Below are 18,300 nucleotides of genomic sequence, written 5' to 3'. Positions count from 1 at the left end.
CTCATGAGTATCCTCAATAGTAATTCATCAGGATTCAAAATTAGAATTAGGCCTCTTCATCCTTCTGCAAAATAAAGTAGTGTTGTTAAGCTAGGATTAAATAAATATTGATTGGGTAAAGCAACTATCTTTGGTTAAAGATATGGAACTTGTAGAATAAAGGAATGATAGATTAAATTATACAAAATGTCAAATATCAAATATCCTAAAAGTTTCATCGCTAACATGTAAAGTAAATATTTATAACTCAATAATAGATATAAGCCATAACCACCATTATGTAAAAACTGATTAAATATTACCCCATGAACCATGAGTTCTAGCAAACCTTATATATGCAAGAGTGGCTTTATCGGCAGTTAGTTTTGAAAAAACAAGGTAACCAAGTAGATCATAGTATTTAATTAACTTCTATACCATAGGCATGGCCACTGCTACCAGCAAGCGTCCATAGCCTCGACAGGGATGCCTTTTTAACCCATTGAGATGCCAGTGTCCCATCTATTAGAAATAAGTACATAGTTACAAAAGCATTTCAATTTTCTTAGATGTCTACTGAAGATCATTGTTCTGGCTTGGTAACCAGTTAATAACAATGCCATTCACGGGAGCTAACAAAATTGAACAAGTCGGCTCGTGATGAGACCTCTTGTCCTTCAGTTTCATGACCGAAGGCCATTACCCCGGCTTAGTGACCAGTGGTGGTAATGTCACTCTATTAGGACCTATGATCATGGTAGGTCGCCTCGTGATGAGACCTCCTATCCTCCAGTCAACTATTTATGTTTAAAATTTAACTATGGTTATTGTTAATCAACAAAAGATCACTTAATAGATGGGGTGGCAAGCTAGGTCCTTAAGAGCTAGGGATGGCGTAAAACGTTTTGTAGTAACTATTTTCACCTCGTGTAATTTTGCTTTTCAAATACTAATAACCTTCAAATGATTGTTGATAAATATATTTTGTTTTGTTAAGATTGGGGTTTGAGGAATAATTCATTAGATAGTGATGGAGAGATTTAAGTACAATTTTGTGATCATTATCATAAATTTTACAAGATCAAGGACTTGACAAATTAGGAAATTTGAAAGCTGCCATGATGAAATCATATTTTCATAATTATTCCTTAAAAAATAAAATTATGTTTATAGATAAACAAATATAAATTGACTACCCAATCATTATGTCAAAGTGGACCTAGAAAATTAAATGTATTTCCCCATTCACCAAGTTAATGTCGTCGTGCATGATTCAAGTTCCAATGTGTGTGGATAAGTGGGGGTTATGTATTGTTATGGATTATGGTGGTAATAATCGTGAAATGTATGAATTGTCGTGAAATTTTAATAACAATGATGACATGAAATCATTGATATTAAATACAATACATTTTCTATTAAATGCAACACGTCCCCCCAACTAAGAAATGTTTCAATATTGTTGTAATGTTTGGAAAGGTTTCATTCAATATCTCAATAGTATTGATGATGATGTAGAATGTATGGATGATGAAGAGATGTTAGAGACACTTTATGAATTTTCTTCTCAATATATTTGTCATGATGATCAAGAAGTTTTCCAACACGCAGATGTCTTTTCTTTAGTTGAAGATGAAATAGATCAATGATTTGATAGTCAAGTCATAGTTCATGAAATCCATGAAGATTTGCAACCCTATAAATCTATATGCAATCAAAATATTGATTCATTTTCTGAGATTTTATGTCAAGAAGAAGCTCCTCAAGATCAGGTTGTTGAAAATACATGCATGGAAATTCTGAAAAGTGAGGTAATATGTGAAGAAAGTTGTCTACATAGACAAGAATTTTTTTCATTGAAGATCATAATGATGTTGTTTCAGTTGAAGTCCATGATAGTTCACTTTTAGGTAAACATGAGCTACATGAAGAGCTGGATATACAGGTTTTACCTATCTTATTTGAGGATCATAAAAATGACGTGGATGATATGCACAAAGTTGTTTGTATAGAAGTTGTTAGTGTTCAGACTCAAGATGACATTTCTCAAGAAAAACTACCAAAGGTTATATCTGATTTGTTTGATAAGAAAAATAGTAGTTTTGATACACACAATATGGATGTCATGTTTGAATATGTTCAAGGATGCATGGATGTTTTTGTTGATTTACATGGAAGGGAAAAGAAATCTATTGTTGCCTTTTTATTTGATGATGCTCTTGAAATTGAAGACATAGGACAACAAATAATATCAAATGTGGATGATTTCATTCCTCATGGTATTATTCATCAAGGAAATGTGATTTTTCATGATTATCAAGATCCTTTGATAAGTCTATTACAGTCATCAGTGAAGCTGGGCTTTTTTTCATTTATAAGTTCAAGTGATAGATTCAGTTTTTATTTTGAGTTGCCCATTGATGGTTGTTAGGTCCCTATACTACTAGTGTAACCCCTTATTGTTATTAGTACAACCCCCTTATTATATTGTTGTGCCCATGTAGTCCCCATATTGTTATTATTGTGCCCCATAGAAGCCCACTATTGTTACAATTGTGATAACAAATACATTAAAGGTCACAAGTGTGCTGAGAATAAATTATTTTACACTGATTGTGGAGAGGAGGAAAAAAGGATCAAGAAATGTCAAAGAAGAATATATACACTAGGAACCAACCCCAGAGAAAGAAGAAATGAATCCGACCATATCTTTTAAAGCATTGGAAAGAATTACCACTCCTCAAACTCTCAAGTTAGAGGGACATATCAAGAAGAAAAAGGTTCAAGAAGTGAAAGATCACATCGAGAAAGAAGAAATGAATCCGAAAATATCTTGTAATGCATTGGACACAATTACCACTCCTCAAACTATCAATACAGAAGGACATATCAAGAAGAAAAATGTTCAAGGATTGAAAGATCACATCAAGTCTCAAGAAATCAATCCGACCATATCTTGTAATGCCTTGGAAGAAATTACCACTCCTCAAACTATCAAGATAGAAGGACATATCAAGAAGAAAAAGGTAAGAGTGTTGATTGATTCGGGCAGTACCCATAATTTTATTGATTGTAAGATAGCCAAAGAATTGAATTGCTTCCTATATCCAGCACCGGAGTGTCAAGTGATGGTTGCAAGTGGAGGAACCATAAATTGCTTTGGAAAGTGCCATAATATCAAGCTATCCATGGGAGAATATGTATTGAATAACCCAATTCTTTCCATTCCAATGGGTGGTGCTGATGCTTTACTAGGAGTCCAATGGCTACAATCTTTGGGTACGATAGCTTTTAATTTTCAAGAACTTTTCTTGAAATTTTTGTGGGAAGGAAAGGAAGCTGAATTGAGGGGTATCGAAGGAAAACCTGGAAAGATAATCAACTCTATCAGCATGACAAAGCTTCTAAATAAAGAACAACGGGGTGTAATTGCACAATTATGTTCACTAGAGGATCCCACATCGAAATCATGTATTTCTCTAGATCTCCAAAACGTTTTGGAAAATCATTCCAAGGTATTTGAGACTCCCAAAGGCCTCCCACCTATTCGTGATCATGATCATGATATTCATTTGATTCCACAAAGTGTTCCTCCAAACATTAGGCCTTACGTATATTCATATGCCCGAAGGAGTGGGAACTCATTCAAAAGTTGCAGAAGATCCCGGTTCAAACAGTATTGCGAGAACTTGACAAGGAAGGAAAAATCATATTGGAACCTGAAGCAGTCACAGAACCGAGAAATCAAAAGCTATGAAATAGATCAATTTCAGAGTATCTCATCAAGTGGAAGAACTTACCCACTGAAGATTCCACATGGGAGGACAAGAATTTATACAGAAGCATCAAGAACTACTCAAGCGTTGAGGAAAACACTTCTTGAAGGAGAGGGGCATGTTAGGTCCCTATACTACTAGTGTAACCCCTTATTGCTATTAGTACAACCCCCTTATTATATTGTTGTGTCCATGTAGTCCCCATATTTTTATTATTGTGCCCCATAGAAGCCCACTATTGTTATTATTGTGCCCTTACATTATTATTGTTATGTCGGCTCTGATTATATTATGACCCCTTAGACTCCTATATATAGAAAGGAGGTCTTGTCATTTGTATCATCCAAGAATTGTTCATTTGTGTAATGTAAAGGAGGTTGCCCCCTCGAAGAAGCTTATTTCTAAGGTGTTGATCTATCTTTTCTATCTTTTTGTGAGCTGGTTTCATAACAATGGTCCACTTAAATACAATAAAGGAACCTTGGTGTTGAATCTACTCTTTGACTTGTTGTATTGGAGGTTTCATATTGCTTAAATTAAGCAAGTGGATTTTGGGATATTAGAGTAGGTACATAAAGAAGCTTGCTAGGCAACTATTTCCTTCAGATTTAGGTTATATTTTGTAGTTGTCATTTTTCATTTGGATTGTAGTTTTCTTTTTAGTTTGGTGAAGTGGATTTGAATGTAGTCTTCATATTGGGATCAGCTCAATGGTCAGCCAACTGGTCTGTTGGTTCTTTGTTGCACCAAAGGGGTGCAACATCCCCATTGGAGCCAATGTTATCCATGATAACTCACTAAAATAAATTTTAGTTTTATTAGTTAAGGTTTTCCACCACTGATATTTTCATCTATCTATTTTTTTACTGAAAGAGGTTGTTGTGCTTTGCATTTGAATATCAAAGAAGGAAGGACAGGTCTATTCTAACTATTTTGGAGAAATTCCAATATTCTCTAAAATCCATCCCATTTCATCCTTTGGTTTTATAACTATAACCCATTTCCATTCATTACCCATTAACCCAACTCTAGACGCATATCCATTCCTACTCTAACTGCATTCACCCTCATTTAAACTCTAGCTGAAACCCATATTCCACTTTCCTTTGTTAAAATCTAGTCGCATTCCATTTTTCGTGTAATACTGACTCTAGCTACAAAACCCATTGTATCATATAACTCTTGCCACAAACCCTTTTTATATATATATATCGCATTATATATATAAACATCTTGTCACCATTTTAAAAGCTGGGACCTGCAGGCCACGTTTCATATATTGCATCGACCCTTCCCTTCCCTTCCTTTATAACACCTACGCCTGTGCCCCTCCACTTTTGATTGCGATATTGTATATCGCAATATCATAGGCCCGCCCATGATCGCAATATCGAAAACCTCTCTGATGTCCTGATTGCAATATCGCATATTGCAAACCCCGTTATCACTCCCCTCGTCGATTCTGATAGCTCTGATATCACCGATTGTGATAGTTTCGATATCCATTCTGTCACCGATTGTGATAACACTCATCCGCCAATTACGATATTGCCTCGCAATCCACCCTTCACCTATTGCGACATTGTAAGACCTTCCTCCATCCATCGATTGCGATAAGTCTTCCACCGGTCGATTACGATATTGCAATCAGCGATCACACAGTCTTAGTCCCGCTCTACCAAAGGTTCTTCCCACCTGCTGATTGCAATGTGCAAGACCCTCCCCGAATGCGATTTTTTTATGTGTTGCATCCTATAAATCGTAAGGTTTGGCTTATTGGAAATTCACTATTAAATTAGTGTTAAGGCTCCTCCTCCTGTGTTGCGATTGTGATAACCACAAGCATAGATCAACAGCTCAGATCAGCACTTCATTCCGCTTCCACTCCACGAGACAGTGAGAGTATTTCTTGGATTTTCTTCAGCGGCATGGTTATTAAATAGAGCATAGAAAAGAGGCAACGATACATAGAGGAAACATGGTTATTTAATAGAACATAGAGAAAAAAGGACACGAGACACAGTGGGACAGTAATGGCACTCACAACATGCCTACCAGCCGGATAAACACCTAGAAATAACACAACAAGGTTCAAGGGGCTAGATGTATGGATTTCCACGGATACAGTGCCACACTACAGTAGTTTTCTTAATTATTGTAACAATTCATACAGACTTCCATTTTGTATTCGAACTTTGTTATCACAGAAATCCCTTAGAAGCTTAGTGTTTTATTAATCGGATATAATAGATCTCGTAGTGGTAGATTGGATCTAGCCCAAGTGGCAGATATGTAATGGGATACCTTCCTCTATAAATATGTAGACTTTCGACTATCCACAGGGGGAGATCGATGTGGGGAGAACCACTGTTGTACATGTTTTTAGTTAATAGAAATACAGTTTCAACAACTTTGTTTTGACCTAAGACTCATTTGGTTTCAGTCTCATCCTATCATGCTCCTTTCTTAGTTATTAGTTTTCAAAGCTTATTGATTACTTGGAATTCAATGTTGTATTGCTCTAACTTCTTTCAATTTGTTATAATTATTGTGAGTGTCCATTAGTGTTATATTTTATTGATTACTTGGAAATTTGTCAAACAACTCCAACTTCCTTCAATTTACTGTGATTACTGTGATGCCTTTATCCACCTTAGGAAACCAAAGATTTCCTCAGATTCCATAAACAATGTGTTGTTTGTTGTTGGTTTTCTTTGACTAAATCCATGACCAATGGTGGCTCATACTCTTTCACCTGAAATATCAAAATAGAAAACCAAAGTTAGCCATCTGCATTCTAAAAATTATTGAGAGAGCCCTCTCAGATTGGAAGGGCTAACTTCCAATCAAAAGCTAGTTTTAAATAGTTACACTGGGTTGAAGGGTTGACACAGCCTGACCCCCACCAGCCTAGTTGAAAACATGTAGGTTTTTTGGAAATGCACCCGACATCATTATCATTGTTTTCATTTTGGTGGTGTACTTTTTCACACTCCGTCATTGCATCTATTGTGATTGTTTTGATTTTGGCGACATACTTTTGCACACACCATCCATGCCTCTACTCCAATGGATCCATTGGTCCTCCACATACCAAATAGGGTAAAATTGGGACTCTGGCGTTTTTAAAGTCTTCGCACTTAGTTACTAATAGATCACCCTACTACCTAAGTGTCTGTGTGTGGCTTTCCCACCAGGTTTTTTCATCATCCTCTGGTTTCAATAGGGAAAATGAAATGTTCCATTCTTCATCTATATTGTGGATGTTGAAGTACACTTCTAATTTTTGCAACCAATGATTCAAATTAGTGGCATCAATCTCAATTTCATAGGATTTTATGACTACCTTTGCTTCTAATTTAAATAGAGGTTGTAAAGGAGAAATCACATTGGAACTTGGTTTTCTCTTTCTCAGGCATTTTCTTCAACTCATTTTATGAATCTTTAGTGTCCCTAAAATTTTCATTTAATCCAAATCTTTTGTTAGATCCAACAACCTCTATATAGTGTTGTTTTAATCAATCCTAATTGACCAACACTACAACCATTTAATTGTCAACCCAGGGTAGGTATGTTATTTCAATGGAGTTTGCACTATCTGTGCCGATTAACTATAGCCAAGATTGAAAATAGAAAATAGTAAAGAATGTTGTTGAATCAATTGCAGAAACTAAATCATTCATGCAGAAATTAAAACACTCTACAGAAATGAAATCACACTTCACAATTACCAGAGCGAAGACGTGCCACAAACGGTACTGAAAACTACACCAGCTAGTCAACTACCATACTGCTAATCAAATCGGTGTAACAACATAACATAATTATGGAATTGAATTATATATATTCTACAAATTATATAGTGATAGAAGAAAACCATACAAACAATAAAAGAGAGAAACAATAATATACATCTATTCTACTGTTGCAATCCCTGCTAAAGAGGAGGGCCCTTCCTCCCTAGTAGGGGCACAGGAATGAACACGAGATTAGTTAAAGAATCAACTTAGAAACATCAACATCATCACTGCAATGTCCTTGATATTAAAACAACTAAAAGTTATAAGATAAAAATAACAGTACTCTCTATGCTGTCCCCCGTGCTTGAGGGATTAAGTTTGTCTTATAGAAATTACATACCCAAAAATTAGGAACAAATCAGTCATGAGAATCTCATGATTCTCATGCTGATCATAAAATAGAAATCCTTATAACCAGTTCCTAAATACGAATGTTATTCAAATACATCGGTTAAGATCACAACCGCTTAGATCTGTCACTTTCTAAATAAACAATTCATAACTTCCAATAGTTGTTGCATGGAATAGTACCCACGACTTTTCTAGCTACCGCGTAACAACATCCTATTGTCAAATGATGGTTTGGAATGTAACAACAATCACTGGGTAACAACAACATTGTAACATCACCCGAGGTGTAACAACGGTAACCTGTAACAGCATCATGGTGTAACAGCAAGATCTATAACAACACACAGAGTGTAACAACAATATGTTCCATCCTTCTCTTAGACTGATCAATGCGGTTGTTCTTTCCATAACCTCGTTCTCGCAACCAACACCTAAAAAAGAGAAGAGGATCTAAAATACTTCTCCAATGCTTACCCCAGTTAGCCATAAAAAGGAATACTGCATCATTATATTTAGCAAAAATGGAAAAATAACATAATGGAAAAATAGATTGGTCATAATAAGGAAAAGGCGATTGGCATATAAATTTTTGTTGGCCTAGAGGGAAAAATGATCAAAACTGGGGAAATAAAGTATAGGAAATAGGCATAAAAATTACACCCAACATCTCCCCCCAACTGAAGCAATTGCATGTCCTCATGCAAAACCTTAGTTTCTCCTATTATACCTTCGATGCAAGTCTATAAAATTATAGGCACCAATAGTATCTTCACCGGGAGACCTGTATCCCTGAGTAGCCATCATTTGTCACAACCAAGATACTTCTTCATAGTCGCACAAGTGGTAATACGACTAGTATTCTTCCATTGGTAACCAAATCAGAGGATATTTGAATCTAAGTTCGATCCAAAGGGCTCCCAATGTTTGCACCACTCGGGCATATTCTGGTACTCGTGTAACAGCAACCACAAAAATCCTGAACTCAAAAGGATCTCCTTCTTTTAATCCAGCACTATAGGCCTCGGTGCACTTAAGGCACCTTGTTAGTGCTCGACCTTTCATTTGTTCATAAAGATTGAGGCAAATCCCCACAATCATTTTTCTAAAAGTGGCTGATTGTTCCTTGCTTCCTAGGGTACTCAGGAAGAACTTGAACTCACGTATCAATTCATAAACCATTCTTGCTTCTTCCCTGATCCATAATGCTACCCTTTCTTCATTGGTCTCGGCTAACTTCATGGCCAAATGCCATTCGATTTGATTCCTCATAAAAGAAATGAAGGCTTGCAACTGCAAATCCCCCATATAAGAGAAAACACTTGCCACCATCTTTGTACTGACATATTCACACATCATGTTATGCAAAAACAACTCACAAAGTAAGCTTTGTTCATCAAATTCACAAGCACAAAAAGTTTCAAGAAAAGTACAGGTAGAAGAACCCAAAAAAGGTCTGTTTTCAAACACTGCTTTTAACTTAAAAAAATAATAACATTCCCATAGGAACACTGGATATGATGGGGAAGTCCTCCTGTAGCCTAGCAAGTTCAAGGCAAGATCATGAAGCTTCGTCTTATCATTTATTGAATGTAGAACCTGTCGTTGTAACAGTTGTAGTTGTTCGTCTTTTTTCTTCATAGCTTGCTTATGCCTCTGCTCTTCCCATTATCTCACCCATTCTTCCTTTAACCATTTCTCCCAGAGTGAATTCATCATCTTCTTATGTGCCTTGAGGGAGATCGTTCCCTCTTGTAGAGAGAGTGCCTCCTGCTTCCATTTTTGTAACTCTCGTATAAACAACATTCTTTCAGAACACCATCCTTCATCAGGACCCAGTGTTCCCCCACATGCACTAATAATTGAAGGTGTAACAGCCTCCCAAGGGTGAAACTGCTCCATTTCGACTACGGGTTCTTATGTAAAAGCAGCATCATCAATGGTTTCTTGTGTAACAACTTCCTTTTCTTCCTGGTTAGCTTCTGCTTCCATTGATGGTTCTTATGTAATAGCAGTGTCATCCATATGTTCTTGTGTATCATTTTCCCCTTGGTTAGCTTCTGTTTCCATTGTTGGTTCCTCTATAATAGCAGTGTCATCCAAGGGTTCCTATGTATCAACTACCAAATTACTCTCTGTGGAATGCTCCATCTCAGCTATTGGTTATTGTGTAACAACAGTATCTTCAACAGGTTTTTGTGCGCCATCTTCCCGGGACTCAGTTTGTGTTTCCCTCGAAATGGTGTCCACTGCACAGACTCTATACCTTGTTACCACTAGCTCCTTAGCACAGGTCGTGCACATAGAACCCAAAAAGTTTTCCTCCCTGACCCTACCTACAGCCTCCTCAAAAGTATCTAACCTTAGGGCCCTTGCCTCTACCTTATCCTCTGTTAACTGCTTCCTTAACTTTTCATTTTATCTTTCTAAACTTTCAATTTTAAGCAGTAAGGATTGGGTCTCATTCTTACCTGGTGAGGAAGGTTCCTCCGGCCGAGCCTGCTCTTCATATTCCTGCCTTGCTGCCTCCTTGTTCTTCTCAGACATGGATGGGGACTATGGGTGCCCACTAACCCTTACTCTCTGTTTTGGCCGCTTATCACCAATTGGCTTGTCAACTGATCTCTTTCCAACCCTTACTTTTGAGGGTTGGGGTTGCTCCTTGGTTTCTACCAGAGCCTCCTCAGACATCCCATCTCACTTCCTGCGAGTAGTCCTAGCCTTATTTCTCATGAATTCATCCCAGCTCCTGCCCTGGGGACTTAGGGAATCAAGCACAATTAGCCTGATGAGGCTGTGGTTTTTGATGCAAGTCTCTGGATGTGCAACTGTCTTCACGGCCGCGACCATATGCCTGATATTCTCTAGTAAAAGGTATGGGAGGTTTATCATCTATCAATGTCAGAGTTTATTTAACAACACGGAGTGGTAATTGAATACAATTGTTTCCCTTCCCTCACAGGTGATATACTTAATGAGGTAAAGGGCGACATCTTCCCATGGTTGGGAAAGTGACAACATGTCAATTCCTCTTCCTTTCTTCACCAACCATTCCTCCCCTTGAAGAAAATCCTCCTTCAAAGAGGGGTCATTGATTTTTTTGTTAAACCAACCTTTTCCCTCTGTTGGCAATGTCGTTATACGAGCATCTACCTACTCTGTAACTTCCAGTTGAAATCCCCTGACCTCTGTTTGATTCCTCTTTAAATTCTTAGTGATTTCCATAGCAATTTCCCCATCTAATCCTTCCAGCCTTTGGAAAAACTCAAACCAACTTGCGTCTTTAAAAATTTGGCATGCTTTGGGGCAGTTTTCCAATGCCTCTGTTGACCCTAGTTCATGTCGAATTGCCGCCCCACCCATTGCTATAGTGTTTCAATGTTGTTATCCTCTCTCCTCCTCCTTAAGAAATTCTAGAATGATCGACACAATGCTCAGCTGTTCTAGCTCTGCAAACTTTTCTCCTCCACTTCTGTCTAAGATTTCTAAATGAGGATGTAACGCTTTAGCAGTGGGAAAATGGTAGGGTGACACAATGAGGCTAAAGGCAGGGATTCCAAATTAGGATTCATACTGCGCAATAATGTTTCCTTATTAATGCTTAGTTATGGAAGGTCTAGTTTGAGGTACAATTCCCTTTTCCGCATGATCGATCATTAAACGATAATGATTACGAGATCATCATACTTTGGTTTCGGTTTAAATGCTCAAAGGTCATGCAAAATTCGTGTCATAATGTAATTCGTTCTCCCCCGACTTAAATGTGATGGTCATCCTCGGTCGTCAAAAGGATATCACATTAGATATTCATAATTACTAAATAAAATAGGATAGCGATATTATCATTTCATGACATACCTGATGTGACGTGGAGAGAAGACATTGGTGACGAGGTGCGCAAAATTAATTCCAACGTTCAAGGCAATTGCTCCCACGTCATGGTGATGTGTGTTGTGTATCACAATAGATAATTTACTTAGATTATTTCTAAAAGTCGTTGATTGTTACAGATGTAACAACCAAGAAGATTGGTATGTATTATTGGTTTCCACAAAAGATAAAAACAAAGAACCAAAACAGTCGTGTAATAGAAATCTTGTAAGATATGCCCGAAATAACAAATGTTGTTTCAAAGTGTGTAACACCTGCCACAAAGTGGTTTTAAACTGTTATAGAAATTGTCTGTATATGCCCAAAAGAGGTTTTCATATCCAGATTCTTTTTATTTTCTTATATTTTGTTTTTATTATGAATTTTTTATTTTTATTTTTTAGCAGGTGTAACAGTCGTCAATAGAGGTTGGTTTTCAACTATAACACTTATTGAGAAATTAGAATTTTAGCAGCACAGGGGGGTTTTCCCATGCTCTTGTAGTTTAAAGGTCCAAATTCGTGACAATGTTAACAAATGAATCCTTTAAAGCAGGTTTATGATATAACCGAAGACGGTACCCATTTGCAAGCAATGGTGTCCTCACACTGTCAATGGTAACCAAATTCACACTCCCATTTGTTGGGTTGTGTTATATTCTTTCCACGACTAGCCCACGTAGTTAACCGGGGGGTTAGAAGGGGGCGGAGCCCCCCCTTCGTTGCACCGATTGCGTAGCACGCGCGGGGGGGGTCACAAGGGGTTTGAGGGGTGCAAGTAACCCCACTCTATGGGGTTCGGGGCAGCACCCCGGAAAATTTTGTTTCTGGAGCCTATATTAGGTTGGGTGGACCTACCTATGGTTTTGTGCATGATTTTTCGCACATGGTTTTGGACAAGATGGTTTTCGGTCCATGGTTTTGGACGCGATGGTTTTCAGTCCATGGTATTGGATGCTTCGGCATGTGTAAATATATATTGTAACATTGAAAGGAACATAATGAAAAATCAAGCTGGTAGTCTCGGTTTTGGGATCCAGGGGAAATTATCTGCGTATATGTGTTTTATGTGTTATGCTCTCGCATTGTTTATTTTCTATGTTTTATAATTCGTATGCAGGTAATTTTTGTACAGGGTTAAAACCTACATTTGGTATCAGAGTTGTTTTGGCTTCAAGGGGACGCCTTTGTTATTGAGGAGTTTCGCTCGGGCCTGTGGTAGACCTTGTTCAGTGGGAGATCTGCGAGATCGATTCTGGTGGTGAAAGAAGATGGCGAGCAATGGAAAGATAGAGATCGAGAAATTTAATGGTTAGAGTTTTGAGTTGTGGAAACTCAAGATGGAGGATCTTTTGGTGGATAAAGACCAATGGATCGCGGTAGATTCGGGTACTAAACCAACAAGAGTGTTTGATGAAGAATGGAAGAAGTTGGAATGGAAGGAAAAGAGCACAATACAATTGTGTGTCTCAGATTCAATATTGTTGAATGTATCAAGGGAAGCTACGATGAAGGCTTTGTGGGACATGTTACGGACGTTGTACCAATCTAAGTCTCTGGGGAATAAATTGTTCCTGTGGAAAAAGCTATATAACCTGAGGATGAAAGATCGAGACTCGGTGACAGAGCATCTGAACACATTTAATACTATGGTAAGTCAGTTATTCTCTTTTGATATTAAAATTTCAGATGAAGATAAGTGCATCAGTTTGTTGTGTTGCCTACCAGATTCATGGGATAGTTTGGTTATTGCAATAGGTAGCAATACAACTACCTTGCAGTTTGATGAAATAGTCTCATCCTTGCTGATGGAGGAGATGAGATAGAAAAATATGGAGAGCCAGAATGGTGATGCATTGTTTATATGAGGACAGTCCTAGAACAGAAACAAAAATAATTCATCGAGTGGGAGATCTAAATGTAGAGGGAGATCTAATTCTCCAGGAAAACCTGTAAAGGTGGTGTGCTGGAAATGCGGAAAGGAAGGGCACTACAAAAGGGATTGTAAATCTAAAGCTCCTGACAAAGGAAAGGGATCTGATGATGCTCCTTCTACAGAGGCGAAAACCACCTCAGATGAAGGTGGGGATGTGTACTTGGCTTCTTCAAGTACACATGTTGATCATGAGGCATGGTTGATTGACTCAGGTGCATCCTTTCACTTCATTCCCCATAGAGATTAGTTCTGTGAGTATAAGAAATATGATGGTGGTCATGTCTTCTTGGGGGATGACAGGAAAGCTAGAATCGTTGGTCGTGGAGAAGTAAAGTTGAAGTTGCAAGATGGAAGGGTTAGAACACTTCCGGGTGTTTTGCATATTCCTGCATTGGCTGGAAAACAATGTTAGAGAATGATACCTGCAAAATGGTTTGGGGAGCACTGGTATTGATGTGGGGAGTTCTAATTGGAACTCTGTACAAGCTGCAAGGTAGCACTATTGTTGATGGGTGCAACAGTTCTGTGGTTCTTGAAAGTGGAGCAGAAAATCTAGTGGTCTTTGGAGAGAAGACCATGCTATGGCATCAAAGGCTTGGACATATTGGAGAGAAGGGCCTTCGAATACTTCATGGTAAAGGTATGGTAGAAGGTATGAGTAATAGCTCTCTGGATTTTGATTTCTATGAAAATTATGTATATGGGAAGCAAAATCGAGTGAGTTTCCCCTCTGGTGGTAAGAGGGCGAAACAGATATTAGAGCTTGTGCATAGTGATGTGTTTGGACCTGTGAAGGTTCCATCACTGGGTAAGTCTGTGTACTACGTATCATTTATAGATGACTTCTCAAGGAATACATGGATATATTTCCTTAAGAAGAAATCTGAAGTCTTTGACAGGCTTAAAGAATTTAAGGCTCTGGTGGAAAATCAGAAAGAGAAGAAGATAAAGGTGCTGAGGACAGATAACGGTGGAGAGTTTTGCAGTAAGGAATTTGAAGAATTCTATAAGAAGTGTGGTATAGCACGGTAGAAGACTACTCCATATACACCTCAACAAAATTGAGTTACAGAAAGAATGAACAAGACGTTGATGGAAAGGGAAAGAAGCATGCTCAGTGGTGCTGGGTTAGGACAAGAATTTTGGGCAGGGGCAGTGGAGACTGCATGTTACCTGGTCAACAGATCACCTTCATTAGCATTGGAAGATAAGACCCCACAAGAGGTATGGACTGGTAAGAAACCTTCTCTTTCACATCTGAGGGTATTTGGATGTGATGCATATGTACATGTTCCAAAGGAGAAAAGAACCAAGTTGGATAGTAAATTTGAAAAGTGCATCTTTATTGGGTATAAGGATGGTTTAAAGGGTTATAAGCTTTGGAACCCAGTAACAAGGAAGGTTGTGTACAGTCGAGATGTGGTGTTCAGAGAGGTGAAAGATGTTATTAAACATGAAGTCCAACCAAAGGAACCTGAGAAGATAAAGTTTGAGCTAAAGGAGGAAGAATCATACTCTACAACAGAGGAGGAATCAAAAGATGAAGGGCCACAAACTCTGAGTGTGAGAAGATCAGTTCAAGAAAGAAGGCAGCCAGAAAGGTATAGCCCATCTAATTTCTGTTCAAATTTTGCTTTATCTATTACTGATGATGATCCTAGAACTGTGAAGGAAGCAATAGATTCAGAGGATGAAAAAAAATGGAAAGAGGCCATAGTTGATGAAATGGCATCTTTGCACAAAAATGAAGGTTGGGATCTGGTGGAGTTGTCGACTAGAAGGAAAACCATTGGAAGCAAATGGGTGTTCAAGAAGAAGACAAATGTATAAGGAAAGGTGGAGAAATACAAAGCTCGGTTGGTAGCAAGAGGTTATTCCTAAGTGCTGGGAATTGATTTTGGTGATATTTTTTCTCCTGTTGCCAAGGTAACTTCTATTAGATTACTTTTATTTGTTGTTTCTACTTTTGATTTTGAGGTAGAACAGATGGATGTGAAGACAACATTTCTTCACGGGGATCTAGAAAAGGAGATCTACATGAAGCAACCTGAAGGTTTTGCAGTGAAGGGTAAGAAAGAACTGGTATGAAAGTTAAAGAAGTCTCTGTATGGGCTAAAATAGTCACCAAGGATGTGATATCAGAAATTTGATACATTTCTATGGGGACTTGGCTTCACCAGAAGCAAAGCAGATCACTGTGTGTATTTTAAATTAGTTGGTGACCGTGTTATTTATCTGGTCTTGTATGTGGATGATATGTTGCTGATTGGAAATGACAAAGAAATTATCCAGTATTTGAAGACCCATTTGTCCTCCAAATTTGACATGAAAGATGTTAGGCCCCTATACTAATAGTGTAACCCCTTATTGTTATTAGTATAACCCACTTATTATATTGATGTACCCATGTAGTTCCCATATTGTTACTATTGTGCCCCATAGAAGCCCACTATTGTTATTATTGTGGCTTTATATTATTATTGTTAGGTCGGCGGGATTATATTGTGACTCCTTACACTCCTATATATAGAAAGGAGGTTTTGTCATTTGAATCATCCAAGAATTGTTCATTTATGTAATGTAAAGGAGGTTTCCCCCTCGAAGAGGCTGAAATCTAAGGCGTTGATCTATCTTTTCTATCTTTTCTTGAGTTGGTTTCATAACATTTGGTATCAGAGCTTTGGATTCTAGGGTTTCGCTGCTCCAAAAAAGTCATCGTGGAATTTTCGCTATAACTTTGTTTCTGTGATGTTTCAAAAGTCTAAAAAAAAACCCATTTGAGAAGAAATTGCGCTAAACCCTCGGTCCGAATTTCAGAGCTTTTCGCACGATATTTGCGGAGATATGATCTGAGGAAGTTGGTCTTTTTGCAGACTCCTGAATTACATTCAAAACAGGTGACCTGGGGAAAATCGTCATAACTTTCTCTCTGGGGATCGGATTGAAGTTTCGTAAGAAGGTACAGAAAGAGGACGGACTGTAGTTTCTTTTGGGTGTTTTTCAGATCCAAAGGTCGAAACAGTGACTCGTGGCACGTCGTACAAGTTCGCTCTACTGAACTAGTCTATAATCAGGTCATCTTGGGAGATTGTGCATAACTATTCCTTGGAGAATCCAAATTGGATCAGACTGGTGGCATTGGAAAGAGGACACAGAGGGCTACTACAAGTCACAATTTCAAAACTTAAATATCTGAAAGTACAGAGTTACAGTTGTTTCAAGATCAAGCTCCTAAAATAAAATAAAAACAAGATGAGGAAGTTTGATGGCAAGGATCCGGTAAATTGGATACTTCAGATGGAGCAATATTTTGATCTACATGGTGTACAACTATTACAAAAGGTATGTATTGCATCTTCATATTTAGAACCAGATCAATTTTTATGGTATGAAGGGCTTTGTTCTCGTAAACAACTTGTTACGTGGTCAATTTTCACGGAGGAAATGATCGCACATTATGAGGATACAAAGAGCAACATCTTCTTTAGAGCAACACCACAACAATTGGAAAGAGTAAAAGCACTTTGTGACATATCGGAAAGCAAAATTATGGAAATCATGAAGCATACCCCTCACATCTATAAAGGTAAAAGTGTTGTTTATCCTAGATTTCTACAACCTACAAGGGTTACACCACAACAATTGGAAGAAAAAAGAGAAAAATGGATTTGTTACAATTGTGATAGCAAATGCACTAAAGGTCATAAGTGTGCTGAGAAAAAATTATTTTACATAGAATATGAAGAGGAGGAAGAAAAGGATCATGAAACATCAAAGGAAGAAGATATACGCCAGGACCCCACCCCAGAGAAAGAAGAAATGAATCAGATGACATCTTGTAAAGCATTGGCAGGAATTACCACTCCTCAAACTCTCAAGATAAAAGGACATATCAAGAAGAAAAAGGTGCAAGAAGTGAAGGATCACATCGAGAAAGAAGAAATGAATCCAACCATATCTTGTAATTCATTGTTCGAAATTACCACTCCTCAAACTATCAAGATAGAAGGACATATCAAGAAGAAAAATGTTCAAGAAGTGAAAGATCACATCGAGCATCAAGAAATGAATCCTACCATATCTTGTAAAGGATTGGAAGAAATTACCACTCCTCAAACTCTAGAAATAGAAGGACATATGAAGAAGAAAAAGGTTCAAGCAGTGAAAGATCACATCGAGCATCAACAACAAGTTCTCCAACTTTTAAAGGATAACGTCACTTCGGTGCAAAATCAAACAAAACAACAGGTAGATCAACATCGTAGTGAAAAATGTTTTGATGTAGGTGATTGGGTATTTTTACTGCTACATCTCAAGCAAGCTATTTATGAGAAGGAAATGTTGGCAATACTACATGCACTTAAAAAATGGCGACCTTACCGAATGGGAAGACTCTTCAAGGATGAGGATGTGGAAGCATTGTTTTGTGCTATTTATATTATCCAACCAGATTGGATAAATGAAGCAAGGGAAGAATGGAAGAAGGACGAAGAAGTATGGCCACTTATTCAAAAGTTGCAAAAGATCCCAATTCAAACAATATTGCCAGAAATTGAAGAGGAAGGAAAAATCATATTAGAACCTGGAGTAGT

Source organism: Pinus tabuliformis, chromosome 9 (assembly GCF_031772625.1).
Source record: "Pinus tabuliformis cultivar Carrire ecotype Pingquan chromosome 9, CPIR1, whole genome shotgun sequence".
Classification (NCBI taxonomy): Eukaryota; Viridiplantae; Streptophyta; class Pinopsida; order Pinales; family Pinaceae; genus Pinus; species Pinus tabuliformis.
The sequence above is the reverse complement of the archived record's forward strand: the minus strand, read 5'-3'. Positions refer to the sequence as shown.